This window comes from Cherax quadricarinatus, chromosome 67 (assembly GCF_038502225.1).
Source record: "Cherax quadricarinatus isolate ZL_2023a chromosome 67, ASM3850222v1, whole genome shotgun sequence".
In the NCBI taxonomy this organism is placed as follows: domain Eukaryota; kingdom Metazoa; phylum Arthropoda; class Malacostraca; order Decapoda; family Parastacidae; genus Cherax; species Cherax quadricarinatus.
In genome coordinates, this window is record NC_091358.1 from 19,114,254 (window position 1) to 19,133,712 (window position 19,459).

The 19,459-nt window shown below is 41.4% G+C and overlaps 1 protein-coding gene across 2 annotated transcripts in view; it reads right to left on the reverse strand.

The window, feature by feature from the left end:
• The window catches only part of LOC128699673 (cytochrome P450 9e2-like), a 74,885-nt gene extending 56,168 nt beyond the window's left edge, over positions 1-18,717 (reverse strand). For both annotated transcript variants that reach the window (XM_070099315.1, XM_070099316.1), the window contains exon 1: positions 18,639-18,717. The gene's annotated coding sequence lies outside the window, so the exon portion shown is untranslated. The remainder of the gene's footprint in view (positions 1-18,638) is intronic.
• Between the last annotated feature and the right edge of the window lie 742 nt (positions 18,718-19,459).

Below are 19,459 nucleotides of genomic sequence, written 5' to 3' on the forward strand. Positions count from 1 at the left end.
TCTCTGATGAATGTTCGTATCTGGTGAGGAAGAGCTGTCAGGAACTGGTCAGCAACCATGAAGTCTCTAAGAGATTCATAACTGTGATCAATTCCTGAACTCTCTATCCAAAAGTCGAACAAACGAAAGAATGTTACCTGTAACTGCTGAAAGTTCTGGCCAGGCTGTAAGGTGGCATACCTGAAATCTTTCCTGTAAGAATTAGTGGTTTTTTGATATGCTTTAAGGATTTCCTTCTTCAGTAGGTTATAATTACATATGATATCCTGCGACAAAGTTGCATAGATATTCAAGGCTGTACCAGAAAATAACATTCCTAACCTGGTAGCCCAGGTGTCAGCAGGCCATTCACAGAGGGTAGCGGTATTTTCAAACCTGATAATTTATGAAGTAATGTCTTCACCCTCTGTGAAAGGAGGTAAATTAGGTGTTGGAATATGTGCACTAGCTGCATGATGTTCAATTACTCCTTCCTCTAATTGTTGTTGTGTAAGAGTTAAATTTTTATTCTCTAATTTAAGGCGAGCTTTCTCGAGCTCGCGATCCTTTTCTCTCTCTATTAACTCGAGTTCTCTAGCTTTTTCCTCACATTCTCTAGCTTTTTCCTCAGCTTCTCTATCCTTTGCTCTTTCCTCAAGTTCTCTTAATTTAACTTGTTCTTCACGTACTCTAGCTCTCTCCTCAAGATCAAGTCTATCAAGCTCCTTTTTGTCTTCTCTCTCTCTTTCTAACTGTCTTTCTTGGATTTCTCTCACAATTCTCTCTCTCTCCTTTTTCTCTTCTCTTTCGATTCTCTCTCTCTCCTTTTCTTCTTCTCTTTTGATTGTCTCTCTCTCCTTTTCTTTTTCTCTCTCCCTTTCTAAATGTCTTTCTTCTCTCTCAGTTCTCTCTCTTTCAAGTCTTTCCTGGATCTTAGCACTAATGAAAGATTCTAAATTTTTCCCTGTTATTCCTAACTTACCTCCAGCATTCATCCAAAACTGGTATTCCTCCATACTTGCATGAATAACTTAAACTATCAGGGGAAATGAACGGGTATTAAAGAAAACGGAGGGTTCAATTCCTGCTCAGCTTAAACTGTAAATAAACCAGAGGGTTCGATCCCTGCTTCAATTAAACAATATGTATTAATGAAAAAGAAGGGTTCTATGCCAGCTGCGAGCAAACAGTAAGTAGAATGGGGTGACTTGACCATCCAATCTTTTCACCAACAAATCAAGAGTGTCCTACGACAGTTCCCTTGATAAAATAAAGAGCTCAATGAAACAAATTGTCACTGGAAAATCTCGGGTCCCTAGAGTCTAATCCTCCAAAGTGTTTCAAGCTCGAACAAAATGGTGGCAGAATTAAATATTATATCCTGCCTGACTTGACTTACAATAAATTGAGACTATAACAATCACCAAATCTTTTAAATACCTGTACTGTAGTCCTACCATAGAGAATGATTACTCATGGTTGGTTGTAACCGTCTGTGGTATGCGGCGTTGAAGTTCCGATGGTAGATTCGAGACGGAGTTGAATCTTGATTCAGTCGAGTTGATCCTGGCAAGGTCGCCACTTGTGAAGGCTTACTCAGCCCTGTAACAACTTCAGTCAATATTACCAAGGCTGGCTTCTCCTCAGGAAAATTAATGAATAGAAAAAGAAATAATAACAAACATAAACACTTTATTATATAGAAAATATAAAATATAAAACACTTAAATATGAAATATTAATCCTACATTAAAGAAAATGAAAAATGAAAAATATAAATGATAACTGAATTCAACACTAATATATTTATATAAAACTTGGGTGTCTGGTGTTGGTGACACTGCGTGTTGTTGAAATCGTAGCCGTTGCTGATGATGGGGGGGTCGCAGGTGTTGGTGACATCCCACCGGCTCGTTCTTCACAGATTTTATAGCCGTCAATAATCCGTCCAGATGACAGGAAAGGAGGTTTTCTCCACTGCAGTGATGAGGGGTTATATCCTACATACACAAACAGGTAAGTGGATCAGAATTTGGGACGTCTCAGAACGTTAGTCCGTCTCCTTCAATTTCTACTCGTTGATTAGCAGGTGACCCTCTCTGTCCTTTCAAGCTGTAAAGAGAGACAGATTACCCACTGCTTAAGAAATCACTCTCCATGATAAGTACAATACCTAAAAGATGTGGTGATTATTAAAACATTTTAACCTATCAAGACTGAAAGGACTAAGTTACTTATTGGTCAAAAGTGAAGATTTCAACCAATAAGTCCACTAAAATATGATCAGGCGTGTACTTACAGTTGTATTGGGAGCTGTGAGTCGAGTGATTTACTGTTTGACCGGAGCCCCACACGTCACCTTTCGGGGGGGGGGGGAAGAGGGAGGGGAAGGGATAGCGGGAGTTAGACTGACCCTACCTTAACAAGCAGCCGGCAATCAAACTATCACTTTCGGGGAGGGGGAAAAAGGGGGGGAATAACGGGAGCTGGACTTACCCTACCTTAACAAGTAGCCAGCAATGAAACTATTGTTACTATATACTCCCTCGCTACTCCTATCTATTGAACTTTTCCCTCACAATGATTTTCTCAGTAAACATAGAAGGGTTCTGGTGCTACCCAATCTTCTTGATCAGGGAGGTTGCTCAATATCATTGGTCGATGGTAATCACCTTTATGGATAAAACGACGGACCCTCTGTGGGAGAGTCATTCTTTGAGTCCTGTGAGGAGGAGTATTGATGATATTGATGAGTATTGATGATCTGTGTGTGACTTGAAAAAGCCCACTCTGTGGGCGAAACGTTGTCAATAAAGGATCACATTAAACTGCACATGTGTTTATGTTTCCACAACTTGTAGAGGATGTTCTTTATCTGGCATGTCGAGTTCTTGCATTGCATAGAGTTGTTTCTTTTTCAGGGTGTCAAGGCGTACATTTAAGGCAGTAATATCTTGTTGTACGTGTAAATCTGCTATTTTAACTCTGTCTCTCCTCCTGGTACCCGTAATGAAACGAAGAGTTAATCAGACTAGGAGTCAACAATTTAAAGGATTTTTTTTTATGACTGAGACTCAAAATTTGGTCAACTGAAGAATTTCTGATATAATCTTAACACCACAAGACAATGAAAAAGCAATAAATGATATGTCCATGCACTATACCCCAGGCCCAGACTCGTGGAACTCCGTGTTCATCAAGAACTGCAAGAAATACCTTTCACGTGTGTGTGTGTGTGTGTGTGTGTGTGTATGTGTGTGTGTGTGTGTGTGTGTGTGTGTGTGTGTGTGTGTGTGTGTGTGTGTGTGTGTGTGTGTGTGTGTGTGTGTGTGTGTGTGTGTGGTGTGTGTGACTCAACAATCAATATTTGCACCAATAACTCATTACAGTTGTGACCGGGTGTGGAAGTGTGAATTGCTCATTACTCTATAATTTATTCATGATTGTAGCCAAAGTATAAACGTAAGTAACCATTCTACAGAATTCATTACCTTTGTAACTTGTGAGCTCATTACCTTTGTACCTAGTTCAGCTATCAAAACTTTGGGGGCCCAGTCCCTGGACCCTTTACGTACCTCTGTAATCTGTAAATACCTTTGTAACTTGTCATGATTGTGACCAGACTTACCTGGAGTTCATTACCTTTGTAAATTGTGAGTTCATTACCTTTGTAAATTGTGAGTTCATTACCTTTGTAAATTGTGAGTTCATTACCTCTGTAACTTGCTCAGCTATCAAAACTTTGGAGTCCAGTCCCTGGACCAATTATGTACCTCTGTAATCTTTTGACTACCGCCCACAGGATGGGTATGGGGTGCATAATAAACATATTAAACTAAAACTCACGTACATTATTCTATGGAGCAGCAGCGTAGACACAGGAATCATCCCAAAATCACTAAAAACAACAGACGTAGTCCCACTCTACAAGGGCGGCAGTTAAACAATTACAAAGAATTACAGACCGATTGCACTAATATCCCACATCATAAACTCTTTGAAAGGGTTCTAAGAAGCAAGATCGGCAACTACTTGGATACCCATAAATTGCATAACCCAGAGCAAGTCGCTCCTGTATCTCACGACTACTGGATCACTATAACATGGTCTTGTATGCATTGGAGAACAATAAAAATGGAAATGTAGTATACACAGACTTTGCAAAAGCCTTCGACAAGTGCGATCATGGTGTAATGGCCACAAAATGTGTGATTAAGGAATAACAGGAAAAGTAGATAGATGGATTTATAACTTCTTAACAGGTAGAACACAAAGAGTAGGATACAGTAAGAAGCTCTGTTCCACAAGGTACAGTACTAGTTCCCATCTTTTTTCCTCAACCTCATTTCTGATGGAGATGTAAACCACAGCAGCACCTTTTCCTCCTTTCCTAACGACACCAGAATTTGCAGTGTCCTCTATCGAAGACACTACAAATCTCTAAGCAGACATAAATTAAGTCTTTAAATGGGCGTCTGAAACAATATGAAGTTCAATGAAAGCAAATTTCAATTACTCCGCTATAGAAAACTCAAGGAAATCAAACTGTATCGGAGTATAAAACAAATTCCAATCACACAATAAGCGAGAAACTAATTTGAAAGATCATAACAAAATATCTACCACATCTCCACGGAAAATGATAGGATACATAATGAGAATCTTCAAAACTAGAGTTGCCAAGCCAATGATAATTCTCTTCAATTCGCTTGTTCTCTCTAGGCTGGAATATTGTTGTACTCTAACGGCCCCTTTCAAGGCAGGCAAAACTGCAGACCTGGAGAATGTAGAGAGAATTTTCACTTCACGTATAAATACCATAAAGCACCTAAATTACTGGGAACGGTTGAAGGCCCTCGACCTGTATACCTTGGAATACAGACGAGAAAGATACATGATAATATTCACTTGGAAAATCCTAGAGGGACTATTCCCAAATCTACACACTGAAATCACTCCTTATGAAAGCAAAATACTTGGCAGCCAGTGCAACATCCACCCGATGAAAGCAGGCGCGCTATGAGGATGCTAGAAGACAACACAATAAGTATCAGGGGCCCAAGACTGTACAACTGCCTCACAGCATACATAAGAGGGATTGTCAATAGACAAATAGCTGTTTTCAAGAGGGAGTTTTACACACAAAGTCAATATCTGTTCAGCCGGGCTGTGGTTCGCACATCAGTCTGCATGTGGCCAACAGTAACAGCCTGTTTGATCAGGCCCTGATCCACCGCGAGTGGACGGGACCGCGGGGGCGTTGCCCATTGGAATGTCCTCCAGGTATACATTCACCTTAGCAACTTTGCTTCTCAGGAGGCATAGAATATTATTTATTTCTATAAATGCATGATACAAATCATACATACGTAGCTGACATCAGTGACATAATATATAGAAAGCCTCTGGTTGTTCAGAGCATTTCGGGCAACTTAAGTTAATTATATGCCCCAGGATGCTACCCGCACCAGCTGACTAACACCCAGGTACCTACTTGCTGGAAGATGAACAGGTACAGCAAGTATGTTAAGGAAACGCGCTCCATCTTCCACCCGTACCAGAGATCGAACCACGGACCTCAATGTATGAGCTGAGTGCGCTGCCAACCTAACTACGGGACACTGTTGGGTAGTGTGTGTTCTCCTTCAGAAGAGACACTGTTCCCTTTCTTTTCATGTAAAGAATTCGGGACTAATCTCTATTATTACCTCTTTCGAAGATAAATATATTTATCGTTTCTAAAACCTGATGTATTCCAACTTTTGTCTCATAGTGAGGAATTTTGCTAATATGTGGTTTCATTACTTTTGAAACTTCCGTCTTACAGAAGCTATGTTAGAGTTACTGACAGTCAGTTTGTTAGTGTTATAATACACAAATAACCCGCACATAGAAGAGAGGAGCTTACGACGACTTTTCGGTACGACTTGGACCATTTACAAATTATTATTATTATTATAATCAAAAAGAAGCGCTAAGCCACAAACCATTTACAAAGTCGTCGTAAGTTCCTTTCGTCTATGTGCGGGTTATTTATGTATTGTTCCAGTCACGGTATTGTGCCTTTTTTTGTTATTTATTAGTCTTACAAATCTGATTAGCCTGACAGTAGCAGCTACACATCGCACTGCGTGTGTGCAACAGCAACAACTAACAGAAGCGTCTGTACTTGTACTGTTATTGGGCTTATCCGAGGAGTCTGTCAGCGATCACTGAACGTGATAGTGTAGAACCCCGCTAGCATATAACGGGGTACCCAAAGTGAAGACAAGGTCAGTGTGTGACCAGCGACAGAAGCATAGAATATAATGAAGAAACAGAGGTGGTGGTACTACACCAGGGCATTACAACGAGTTGGATACTCTACCGGCTGCTTGCAAGTATTCATTTATGAATGGTTTGGGGAGTCAGGTGTGAGGTTTCAGGTACTGCCAGCTGTTTTGTGAACAGCTGTTTTGTTTTGTGAAGGAAGAATTGAGGATGGTGAATATGGAAATTCGGCGACTGACCGAGGAAAACAAAAAGATTAGGAGTAGTCCTCCTGTTTTGAGTCCTCAGGTCAAGAAGGGAAACTGGTCAGTGGCTGGACAGCAGGGAAAGAAGTTGACGATCAAGAAGACGAATGGAAAGGTAGAAACGATGAAGAAGAAAGAGACTGCCGTGGAAACTGTTGTGGAAACATCTAATACATTCTCAGTGCTACCCGACGAATGAGAGTCGACTACTGGGAACGTCACGACGAACAACACCAAGGAAGGTACGAATATTGTTGTTGTTGGGGATAGCCAAGTTAGGTATATGGATAGGGCGTTCTGCTTGAAGGACAGGAGTAGGAGACAGAGAGTTTGCTTTCCTGGGGCTGGGATGGAGGATATTGTTAGCCGTCTGGATGACATCATGAGAGGTAATGGGAGTAATCCTATTATCTGTCTCAGTGCTGGAGGCAACGATGTTGGCAGACGTAGGAGTGAAGACCTGATTAGCAGGTATAGGTCAGCAATAGAAATAATTAGGAGTAAGGGTGGGAACCCTGTCATATGTGGTATTCTGCCAAGGAGGGGAGTTGGAAATGAATGGTTGTCCAGGGCAATTGGTGTCAATTGCTGGCTGGACAAATACTGTAAGGAAAATGTGGTAACATTCATTGACAACTGGGACCTCTTCTATGGCAGAAATGACATGTATGTCAGGGATGGGGTTCACTTATCTAGGTGTGGGGTGGGAGCACTGGCAACTGCAGTGGAGGGAGCAGTTAGGACTTTAAACTAGAAGTAGTTAGTGGTATGGGTTTTGGCAGGAAAACAGTGAAGTCCCAGTGTAGTAATATTACGAGTTCTAGGGGAACTAGTAATAATAAGAACGAGGTAGATATTGTAAAGCCAGGGACCTTGTGTGATAAGAACAGTAATAGGTTTAGTAGAAAAATAGAAATGAGCAGGAAGGGTAAAGAGAAAGGAGAGTCTTTCAATGTTTATTATGCTAATTGCTGTAGTGCTAGGAATAAGATGGACGAGTTGAGACTAGTTGCTAGTGCAGGTAACATAGACGTATTTGCCATTACTGAGACGTGGTTTAATTCAAAAAGTCGGGACATGCCTGCAGAATGTCACATTCAGGGTTTTAAATTGTTCCAAGTAGATAGAAGTATCGGGAAGGGGGGGTGGGGTGGCATTGTATGTCCGAGATCGCTTGAACTGTTGCATAAAAACGGGTATTAAGTCTGAAGTAACACATACAGAGTCTGTTTGGATAGAATTTTCAGAGGGGCATGAAAAATTAATTTTAGGTGTGATATACCGTCCCCCAAATTTAGATAGGGACCAAGGGAGACTACTATGGGAGGAAATTGTTAGGGCCACAAGGCACGATAATGTAGTAATTCTAGGAGACTTTAACTTTAGTCATGTTGATTGGAATTTCTTGACTGGGAATTTAGAATCATACGATTTCTTAGAAGTAGTTCAGGATTGTTTTTTGAAGCAGTTTGTGACAGAACCTACAAGGGGAAATAACCTGCTTGACTTAGTTCTGGCAAACAATGAATCCCTTGTTAATAATTTAGAAGTTTCAGAGGAACTGGGTGCTAGCGACCACAAATCAATTACATTTAGAATTGAATGGAAGTATGATAGTAGGGATAACTCAGTAACAGTCCCAGATTTTCGCTTAGCAGATTACGATGGGCTTAGAGAACACTTATCATCTGTTGACTGGGGTAACGAAGAGAGCTATCAATATGACAGTTTTCTGAACACAATACATGCTGCTCAAAGAACGTTTATCCCTTATAAGGAAATTAGATCAAATAGAAATGACCCAAAATGGATGAATAATAGGCTGAAATATCTACTAGGGCATAAGAAAGGAATTTATAGGCGTATCAAAAGAGGCGAGGGTCATCTTATGAATCAGTATATTGACATTAAGAGGGACATTAAAAAGGGGATAAGAAAAGCTAAAAGGTACTATGAAATTAAAGTTGCTAGGGATTCTAAAACTAACCCAAAAAGTTTTTTCCAGGTATATAGAACAAAAGTCAGAGATATGATAGGTCCCCTTAAAAATAACTATGGGCATCTTACTGACAAAGAGAATGAAATGTGCTCGATTTTAAATAATTATTTTCTCTCGGTTTTTACACAGGAAGACACTAATAATATTCCGGTAATTAATTTTTATAGTGGATCAGAAGAAGATAAATTATGTAACATCACAGTCACTAGTGAAATGGTTGTGAAGCAGATAGACAGATGAGGTTTTTTCAAGGGTTCTTAAGGAATGCAAAATGGAAGTCTGTGAACCATTAACTAATATTTTTAATTTATCTCTTCAAACAGGTGTAGTGTCTGATATGTGGAAGATGGCTAATGTAATTCCTATTTTTAAAACAGGGGACAAGTCGTTACCGTCAAATTACCGCCCAATAAGCCTGACCTCAATTGTAAGCAAGTTGCTAGAGTCAATTATAGCTGAGATTATAAGAAGCCATCTCGATATGCATAGCTTGATTAATGATACTCAGCATGGATTCACAAGAGGCCGGTCTTGTCTAACTAATTTATTAACTTTCTTCAGTAAAGCTTTTGAGGCTGTTGACCACGATAAAGAATTTGATATTGTTTACTTAGATTTTAGTAAGGCATTTGATAGAGTTCCGCACCAAAGACTGTTGAAGAAAGTAGCAGCTCATGGCATTGGGGGAAGGGTGCTCTCGTGGATCAAATCATGGCTCACAGACAGGAAGCAGAGAGTGTCCATAAATGGGGTTAAATCCGAGTGGGGATCAGTAACAAGTGGCGTTCCACAGGGATCAGTCTTGGGCCCGTTGTTGTTTATAATTTATATCAATGATCTTGATGAAGGAATTACTAGTGATATGAGCAAATTCGCCGATGACACGAAGATAGGTAGGATAATTGATTCAAACGTAGATGTTAGGGAACTTCAGGAGGATTTAGACAAACTCTACTCTTGGTCAGAAAAGTGGCAGATGCAGTTCAATGTAGATAAATGCAAGGTTCTGAAGCTCGGGAGTGTCCATAACCCTAGCACTTATAAGTTAAATAATGTAGAACTTAGCCATACAGATTGCGAAAAGGACTTGGGGGTCATGGTAAGCAGCAACCTTAAACCAAGACAGCAATGCCTAAGCATTCGAAATAAGGCAAATAGATTACTGGGATTTACATCAAGAAGTGTAAGCAACAGAAGTCCAGAGGTCATACTGCAGCTTTATACATCATTAGTAAGGCCTCACCTAGATTATGCAGCTCAATTCTGGTCTCCATATTACAGAATGGACATAAATTCGTTAGAAAACATTCAGCGTAGGATGACTAAATTAATACATAGCATTAGAAATCTTCCTTATGAAGAAAGATTGAAGACTCTTAAGTTACATTCACTTGTTAGACGAAGAATGAGGGGAGACCTGATCGAAGTGTATAAGTGGAAGATAGGTATTAATAAAGGGGATATTAACAAGGTCTTGAGGATATCTCTCCAAGAGAGAACCCGCAGTAATGGATTTAAATTAGATAAGTTTAGATTTAGAAAGGACATAGGAAAGTATTGGTTTGGAAATAGGGTAGTAGATGAGTGGAACAGTCTACCTAGTTGGGTTATTGAGGCTAGGACTTTGGGTAGTTTCAAATTTAGGTTGGATAAGTACATGAGTGGGAAGGGTTGGATTTGAGTGGGACTTGCACATCGGAGCTTATTTCTTGGGTAGCAATGAAAATTGGATTGGTCAAATTTTTGTTAGGGGGATGAATTGTAAAGGACTTGCCTAGTATGGGCCAACAGGCCTGCTGCAGTGTTCCTCCTTTCTTATGTTCTTATGTTCTTATTCCATCATGCAGGAGGAGCCACATGTCTATGGTGCATCCAACAAGATAAGCAGACTCTTGGATGTCACTACTGCCCGGCTCCGGCTGGGTTACAAGTATCTATGGCAGGTTAAATCACCACCACCAGATGTAGACCAAACGAAATGTAAACTTTGCCAGATGGACTATTGTCACACCCTGCGTCATTATGTACTGGAGTGTGATAAAATTAATGAATTTAGAAACAACTCACTCAGAAATGTGTGTGTGTGTGTGTGTGTGTGTGTGTGTGTGTGTGTGTGTGTGTGTGTGTGTGTGTGTGTGTGTGTGTGTGTGTGTGTGTGTGAGTGTGTGTGGGTGGGTGTGTGTGTGTGTGTGTGTGTGTGTGTGTGTGTGTGTGTGTGTGTGTGTGTGTGTGTGTGTGTGTGTGTGGGTGTGTGGGTGTGTGTGTGTGGGAGTGTGTGTGTGGGTGTGTGTGTGGGTGTGTGTGCGTGCGTGTGTGGATGTGCGTCTTGTGTGTATGCATATATTTGTACGCTTGTGTGCATGTCTGTGCGCGCGCGCGCTAGTGTGGGTGTATGACCCACTTAATATTTGTATTTATAACTCATTACAATTGTGACCAGGTGTGGACGTATCAGTGGCTCATTACTTTGTAATTTGTTCATGACTGTAACCATGTATAGGAGTGAAGCTGATTCATTACCTCTGTAACTTGCCATGATTGTGACCAGATCTACCTGGAGTTCATTACCTTTGTAACTAGTTCAGCTATCATAACTTTAGGGTACAGTCCCTGGACCCATTATGTCCCTTTGTAATCTTTTGACTACCCCCCACAGGATGGGTATGGGGTGCACTATTGGACTAGTGACGGCCTGGTGCTGACTAGGCCTAGTGTTATAGTTACTGGACCGCCAGCCGCCTGCTTCTTGTGCCACTATGTGGGCGTTTAGGATAGAAGATAGATGAAATTGTTTTCTAGAGTGTGTATATAGTGTTATGCTGAATAAATAGATATATTTTCCTAACTAGGATTTTTGCCTAACCCTCTGTTAACCAACCCATTGAAGTAACAAATACTGGTTTAGCGCTTTCTGATTTGACTGCGATATTATTATTATTATAATCAAGGGGGAAGCGCTAAACCCGGAGGATTATACAGCGCCTGGGGGAGGATGTGGAAGGCATTCAGGCTTAATTCGGGAAACTGGAGCACAGATCCAATTCCCTAAATCAAGAGCCTCTCACCAACATCAAGTTTGACAGTTTATGCTTGAGATGTGTGTAACTTTTACCTTTTCCTTTAAACAAGGCTCAAGCCCCCAGGTGTCCCACATTTCTGCGTAACATCCACTCTCTTAATATTAAAAGGAATAAGCTAATAAATACTCCATAATAAACAATAATTGGTAATTTAAAACAGAAACAGGGCGGGCAGACAGGTGTTTATTAGACTAGAGCTAGGAAGGATAAGCATAGAAGCTGCAAGGTACTAGGTGGTTGTTGGGTCAGCGCTAGGTCAAGGAGAGCACAGCACCACGTGTAACATACAAACTGCCTGTTGACACTGGAGGACAGGAGAGTTAAGGGAGACATGATGAGGACATACAAAATACTGCGAGGAATAGATAAGGTGGACAAAGACAGGATGTTCCAGAGATGGGACACAGAAACAAGGGGTCACAATTGGAAGCTGATGACCCATATGAGTTAAAGGGATGTTAGGAAGTATTTCTTCAGTCATAGAGTGGAGGCAGTAGCCATACATAGTTTTAAGACGAGGTATGATAAAGTTCATGGAACAGGGAGAGAGAGGACCTAGTAGCGATCAATGAAGAGGCGGGGCCAGGGGCCCGATACCTCAGTAAGGAATCGTTCAAGAATCTGTACACCATATACGTCAGGCCCATACTGGAGTATGCAGCACCAGTTTTGAACCCATGCCTGGTCAAGCATGTCAAGAAATTAGAGAAAGTGTAAATGCTTGCAACGAGGCTAGTTCCAGAGCTAAGGGGAGTGTCCTTCGAAGAAAAGTTAAGGAAAATCGACCTGACGACACTGCAGGACAGGAGGGTCTGGGGAGACATGATAACATAAAATACTGCAAGGAATTGACAAGGTGGACAAAGACAGGATGCTCCAGAGATGGGACACAGAAACAAGGGTTCACAATTGGAAGTTGAAGACACCTATGAGTCAAAGGGACGTTAGGAAATATTTCTTCAGTCATAGAGTTGTCAGGCAGTGGAATAGCCTAGAAAGTGTTGTAGGGGAGGCAGGAACCATACATAGTTTTAAGATGAGGTTTGATAAAGCTCATGGAGCAGGGTGAGAGAGGACCCAGTAGCAATCCGTGAAGAGACGGGGCCAGGAGCTATGAATCGACCCCTGTAACCACAAATAGGTGAGTACAGCTGTGCACACAAATAGTACAGGTACTGAAGGTTCATCACCTGTACGCCGCACTCAGAGTATATTATTGTATCTAACCAGGAAACCTGAGGAGCACAGAAATAGGATCTCAAATATAAGAAAGAAGAAGAGAGGAAGGGGAGTTGAGGAGGAATGAACTGAAATCAATCAATCAAGTTTATTCTCTATAAGGATTACAATGCGAGGTTTACAGATTTTGGATATTGTGTGGTTTACATGTTTTAAAATACTAATTACAGAGGGGGCCACTAGGATGCCTAGCATGGCTAGGCATTTCGGGCAGACTTAGATTAATTCTAAACTTTAAATTATTACAGATTATGGTATTAAGGCTAAGTGGCTACATTATAGTTTGTTAGTTTAGCAATGTGAATGCTTTTGTTTTGGCACAATACATAGTGTCTATATCGGAGTATCATAGGCAAGCTTATGACTAGTTAGGGTTCATTATTTTAAGATTAAGATTCGTATTTCTGTGTTTATAGTCGATGGGTGAGTGACTGCAAGTGTGAACCACCAGGTGGTTTACATGTAGTTAGTTGACGGGGTGTATCAGGGAGATATGATGTTTTCTAACTGTAGTTTTGAAAGTGGTGAATGTGTCTGCAGTTCTAGAGTTTTCAGGTAGGATGTTCCAGATTTTAGGCCCTTTGACACACATTGAATTTTTGTTAAGGTTTAGTCGGACACGGGGAATGTCATAGAGATGTTTGTGTCTGGTGTTATGCCTGTGGGTCCTGTCACAACTATCAAGAAAGCGTTTTAGGTCAAGGTTAATATTGGAATTTAAGGTCATGTCAGCATAGTTGCTGATCCTCCTTTACATATGTTGTATGCATAGATTAGTTGAGTATTATAGTATCATCCATGTGCTTTATATAGAAGATCCCTATTAGGCCTGTGACTGTATGACGTCACGGGATGCAGCATGTGCGAGTGGGTCGCTCTGCCTCGTTCTCACTCGACGGATAGACATCCAGCAAGCAGGCAGGCCTGGGCTCCCACCTCTCATCACAGTCTGACAATATATATAGTGTTACCATGCAACAAGGTGTTTACCTTCAACCCTCGTTTCTCCTACCGAACCCCATACGACAATGTATATTGCACAGTAGTAAGTGCTGATGTTCTGAACAGGGAGTAAGTTTAGATCTATGAAGAGTGGGGGGGGGGTGTTGCCGCCAGGGATGGGATTTAATGATTATTCTTACTGCAGCTTATTGTTGGGTTATTACTGGCTTTAGATGTGTTGCTGCAGTTGATCCCCAAGCACAAATAGCATAGGTGAGGTATGGATAAATGAGTGAATGGTATAGTGTGAGAAGGGCAGTTTGTGGCACGTAATATCGTATCTTGGAGAGAATCCCCACAGTTTTGGATACTTTTTTTGTTATGTGTTGGATATGGGTGCTGAAATTTAGGTTGTCGAGGTATAGACCTAGGAATTTGCCCTCATTATGTCTGGCAATTAGAGTGTTGTCGATCTTAATGTTAAGTTGCGCAACACCTGCTCTGCTACCAAATATAATGTAGTAGGTTTTGTCAGTGTTAAGTGTAAGTTTATTGGCTGTCATCCAGATCAGAATTTTGAGCAGCTCCTCGTTGACAGTGGTGTTGAGGGTGGCAAGATTAGGGTGGGAGATGACGTAAGTCGTGTCATCAGCAAAGAGAATGGGTTTCAGGTGTTGGGATATGTCTGGAAGATCATTAATGTAAATGAGGAAGAGCATGGGACCAAGGACACTTCCCTGCAGAACTCCAGTATCAAGTGGCCTTGTTGATGAGGCTGTGTTTTTAATGGTGACAAACTGATACCTATCAGTAAGGTAGGATTTGAAATATGCAAGCACATGGCCTCTTATACCATAATGGTCAAGTTTGTGGAGTAGGATGCCGTGGTCTACTGTGTCAAACGCTTTTCTTAGGTCAATAAAAATTCCTATCGGATATTCTTTATTTTCCAATGCTGTGTAAAGCAGATCTAGCATTTTTACAATTGCATCATTAGTGCTTTTATTTTTCCTGAATCCAAATTGGCAGGGGTTGAGTATGTTTTGTGACATTATAAATGAATATAGTCTCCTGTGCACAAGTTTCTCGAAGATTTTGGATAGCAATGGTAAGTTTGATATTGGCCTATAGTTGTTTACATCTGTAGGGTCACCTCCTTTATGCAGTGGTGTAACCCTTGCTGTCTTGAGTAGTGTCGGGAAAGTGCTAGTTTCTAGTGACTTGTTAGAAAGTAATGTATTAGCATGCGACAGGAACTATTGGTAGCAGACTCAGGTGCAAGATGAAACACGGAGAAAAAAGTTTAGCGAGTTTTGCAGAAAATATCTGTAGAGAATGGGGAACAAAAGAGATGGGTTGCAGCTGCTAAGGCACAGATACAAAACCTGGAAGAGGATCTAAAAGAGCTGAAGAGGGAACTGGAGCTGATGACAGTGGTATCGAGATGGGAGCAGGAATAGTAACAGCAGGTAAGAGGAATGAAGGAAGGAAGAAAGAAGAATGATACTCTCAGGTAACTGGAAGGTGCAGGAGATGATAAGGTGAACAGTAAAATAATTGATGAAATTGGGTACAGAAATATGGAGGTAAAGGAAGCAGGAAGAGGAGTAAGAGCAAGGTAATTGGTTATTCCCAGGCTCAGGAACATAAAGGAAAGACTTATCATGAAATATGGCAGGTGGAGGAACAGGAGATTAAAGATACCATCATCTTAACTGGTGGAAAGGCTAAAGTGAAGTGACCCAAGTGACAAATTTTCAGACGCTTTGAGAGTATAAGAGGGTTAAAATACATCCATTCAAATTGACCATTGACCCTGACAACAGTAATGGCACGAGACAGGATCATGCAGTGGAGCTCAAGGTTCAGGGAGGCAGAAAAATACTGCCACTTATACCATGACCGGGACAGAATTAGAAAGGAAGGGAAGCAACTGAGAGTAAAATAATGTCAGAAACAGGAAAGAGAGAGACAAGTACATCCACACTCAGACCCCTTCCATCAAGCCCTAGCCTCCACTCTCCCACTCAAACACAATAATCCAAAACAAGCCATACTACACCCACCCTCCCCACACCCACAGTCCTCATTCCAAACAAATGTCCCTCACCCCAACCCCCTCCCCACACCCACAGTCCTCATTCCAAACAAATGTCCCTCACCCCAACCCCCTCCCCACACCCACAGTCCTCATTCCAAACAAATGTCCCTCACCCCAACCCCCTCCCCACACCCACAGTCCTCATTCCAAACAAATGTCCCTTACCCCAACCCCAGACCCAGTGTGTGTGCCTTCACCCCCAACCTCCGCATTCATCCCTGTCTACATCAATGATCCTGTCTCCCCTGTCTAGGGTAAAAATATAACCTCCAATACACTCAGCCCACACCAACCCCTTCCACCCTCCTGATCCATGTGCACGGATCTGAATTCAGGAAGTAGTGAACCCGAACACAGTAATGGTAAGAAATCTGAAAGGATGGTACACCAGTGAAGATGGATTATGAAATAAAAGCGAAGAGTCGCATTCTGAATAGCTGAGTCGCCATTATAGTACTCACAGACAAAGCTCACGGAGATGATAAGAAAGACGATCTTCTTGAAGGGATATCAGATTATTATCAGGATAGATCGAAGGAACAGAGGAGGAGGAGGAAGAGGAGGAGGGTTGCACTGCTTATCAGAAACAAGTGGAGTTTAGAGATGGAAGGAATGGACAGAGGAGAAACAGATGACTACATGTAAGCATACTGAAGATCAGAGTTCACAAGGTGATGATAGTAATGTTTAACCCTCCACTAAATAGCGAGAGACCAAAAAAAAAAAAAATATGATGAAAACAACAGAGCACTTTTAGATACATTAGCTGAGGTGGCCAGAAGAGCCACATAAGAAGAGCAAACTTACTGATTATAGTTGACTGTGACCACAAGAAGATTGACTGGAAGAACCTAGAGCCACACAGGGAACATCAACAAGATAACTGCAACAAATACGGGTCTAGCAAATCCATGATTCGTTTTAAGACTTCAAAGTAAGGAGTCATTTATGACACTATTTAACTACTACACTAATTTTAATTTTTAAAGGGGATGGACTGATAAGCAAGTGGAAGGTTTCTGTTAGTTGACCAAAACCTCCAGTGACGGGTCATCATATAATAATAATAATAATGTCTTTATTTTACTACAAGTACATGTACAGGGTATACAGTCCTAGCTGATTACAATGACATATTACTATATAGAAAGTCCCTTGTTATGCTCCGGAGGCATTTCGGGCAAATTAGGTCAGTGTCCCAGGATGCGACCCACACCAGTCGACTAACACCCAGGTACCCATTTTACTGATGGTGAACATAGACAACAGGTGGAAAGAAACACGTCCAATGTTTCTACTCTGGCTAGGAATCGAACCCAGGCCCTCGCCGTGTGAACCGAGAGCGTTAACCACCAGGCCACCAGAGTCCCGTATAACTAAGATCCACGTCAGGAAACACTAGTCCTATTTCCTGACGAATACTACCTAACCTAAACTATTAACTGTATACGTCAGACCCAGTTTGGAGTATGCAATACTAGCATGGAACCCACACCTGGTCATGCATGTCAAGAAACAGGTTAAGGGAATTCAACTTGAAGGCACTGGAGGACGGGACTAGGGGTGATATGATAACATATAATATACTAATAGGAAGTGACAGGGAAGAATAGGGATAGATTATTTGAGAGTTGAAAGAGGAACACGAGGGCATTGCTGGTTGCTGAAAACTTAAGGTAGTCACAGGAATGTTTGCAAGCACACAAACAACTTTATCTCTGTCTGCAGGATACAAATTGTAGTTCAAATATAAAGAAAGCCACTAGCATGTTGTGCGTTTTGGGCAATTTGGAAGTATTTCTTCTGGCTTAGAGTAGCCCGGAACTGGAACGAGTGAAGTGCTGGAACTGGGGAGTGAAGTGCTGGAACTGGGGAGTGAAGTGGTGGAACTGGGGAGTGAAGTGGTGGAACTGGGGAGTGAAGTGGTGGAACTGGGGAGTGAAGTGCTGGAACTGGGGAGTGAAGTGGTGGAGGGAGGATCCACGCATAATCTTAAGAATAAGTACAGTAAGACTCTCGAAGTCAAGAGTGGATCAATTAGCGACCAACGAAGAAGCAGGGCCAGTAGCTGAGCCTCGACCCCTGCAATCACATACAGGTGAGTACACGGGGTGATATACAGTAGCAACAACACAACAACACATGGGATAGTTGACAGCAGCAGCAACACAATAACACACCAGGTGGTTGATAGCAGCAGCAACACAATAACACACCAGGTGGTTGACAGCAGCAGCAACACAATAACACACCAGGTGGTTGATAGCAGCAGCAACACAATAACACACCAGGTGGTTGACAGCAGCAGCAACACAATAACACACCAGGTGGTTTACATTAGCAGCAACACAATAACACATGGTGTGGCTGACAGCAGCAACAACACAATAACACACCAGGTGGTTTACATTAGCAGCAACACAATAACACATGGTGTGGCTGACAGCAGCAACAACACAATAACACACCAGGTGGTTGATAGCAGCAGCAACACGATAACACACGGGATGGTTTACAGCAGCAACAACATAATAACACACGTAGTGATTTAAAGTAACAGCAACACAATAACACATACAGCAGATCACAGCAGGAGCAACACTCTAACACACCATGTTGCTCACATTACCTGTGCGTTAACACATGCTATTGGAAGAGTGCAGAGTGAGGCATAACTTGATAATGAAGTTGGATATTAACAATGAAGAATCGTAGGGAATCAGAAAATGTATTCACAAGTCATCGTAAGAAACTTTCTTCAATAAAAAATAATTATACCATACCTTGGACTATGTGTGGGAAACTAAAACTTGTGTTGATACTCGAGTCACTGCCTCCTGACGTAGGCAGCGAAGGTATGTTGAAATCTGGATGTTGAAAATAAATAACAACAACTTAGTAATCTACTCTGTGATAAGATGGCTAGATAGAGTGATAGAGAGAGATAAACACGTTATACATGGTTACAGCACCAGTTTCCCAACTCTCTTGAGATGAATGGAAACGAACCAGGACATAATTGTTTGGTAATATTTCTGGAAATTTTTTACATAATTTCCTAAGTGTAGAACATATTAATAAATAATATAATAATTGTGTAATAAAATATGATGCTGCTTTGACCCTTCGAGAAATTTCGAGTTAGGGGAGGGGGGAGTTAGCCGAACTGTTGAGTAATGCCGGGGAAGACGCCATGTTGAATTTAATTGTGTATGGACTGGTCAGAAATTTGCACCAGGAATTGGGCGTTTTCCGAAGTCTAATGGGGAATATCGTTCTCAATTTGTAATAAGAATTCGTGTTAATGTCCCCTGAGGAGAATTTGGGACAGGAAATTTACGAAACGACCATAATAGTGTGGTGAGAATGGAAAATGAAGGATGCGACATCATCGTCATCGCACCTCACAAAATACACAATCCTTGTATTTAGATCTAAGCTGGCCAGTGTAGGTTCTAAATGTTAGGCAGGTGTTGTGGTGTACCATCAGCATTAATTGTCTGCCAACACTTGAATGGTAATTGATAATGCAAAGTTCATATTGTTGTTCTCAGCAATCTTAATCACATACAGTCCACTCCACAACAGTGAACCAGAGTAGCTG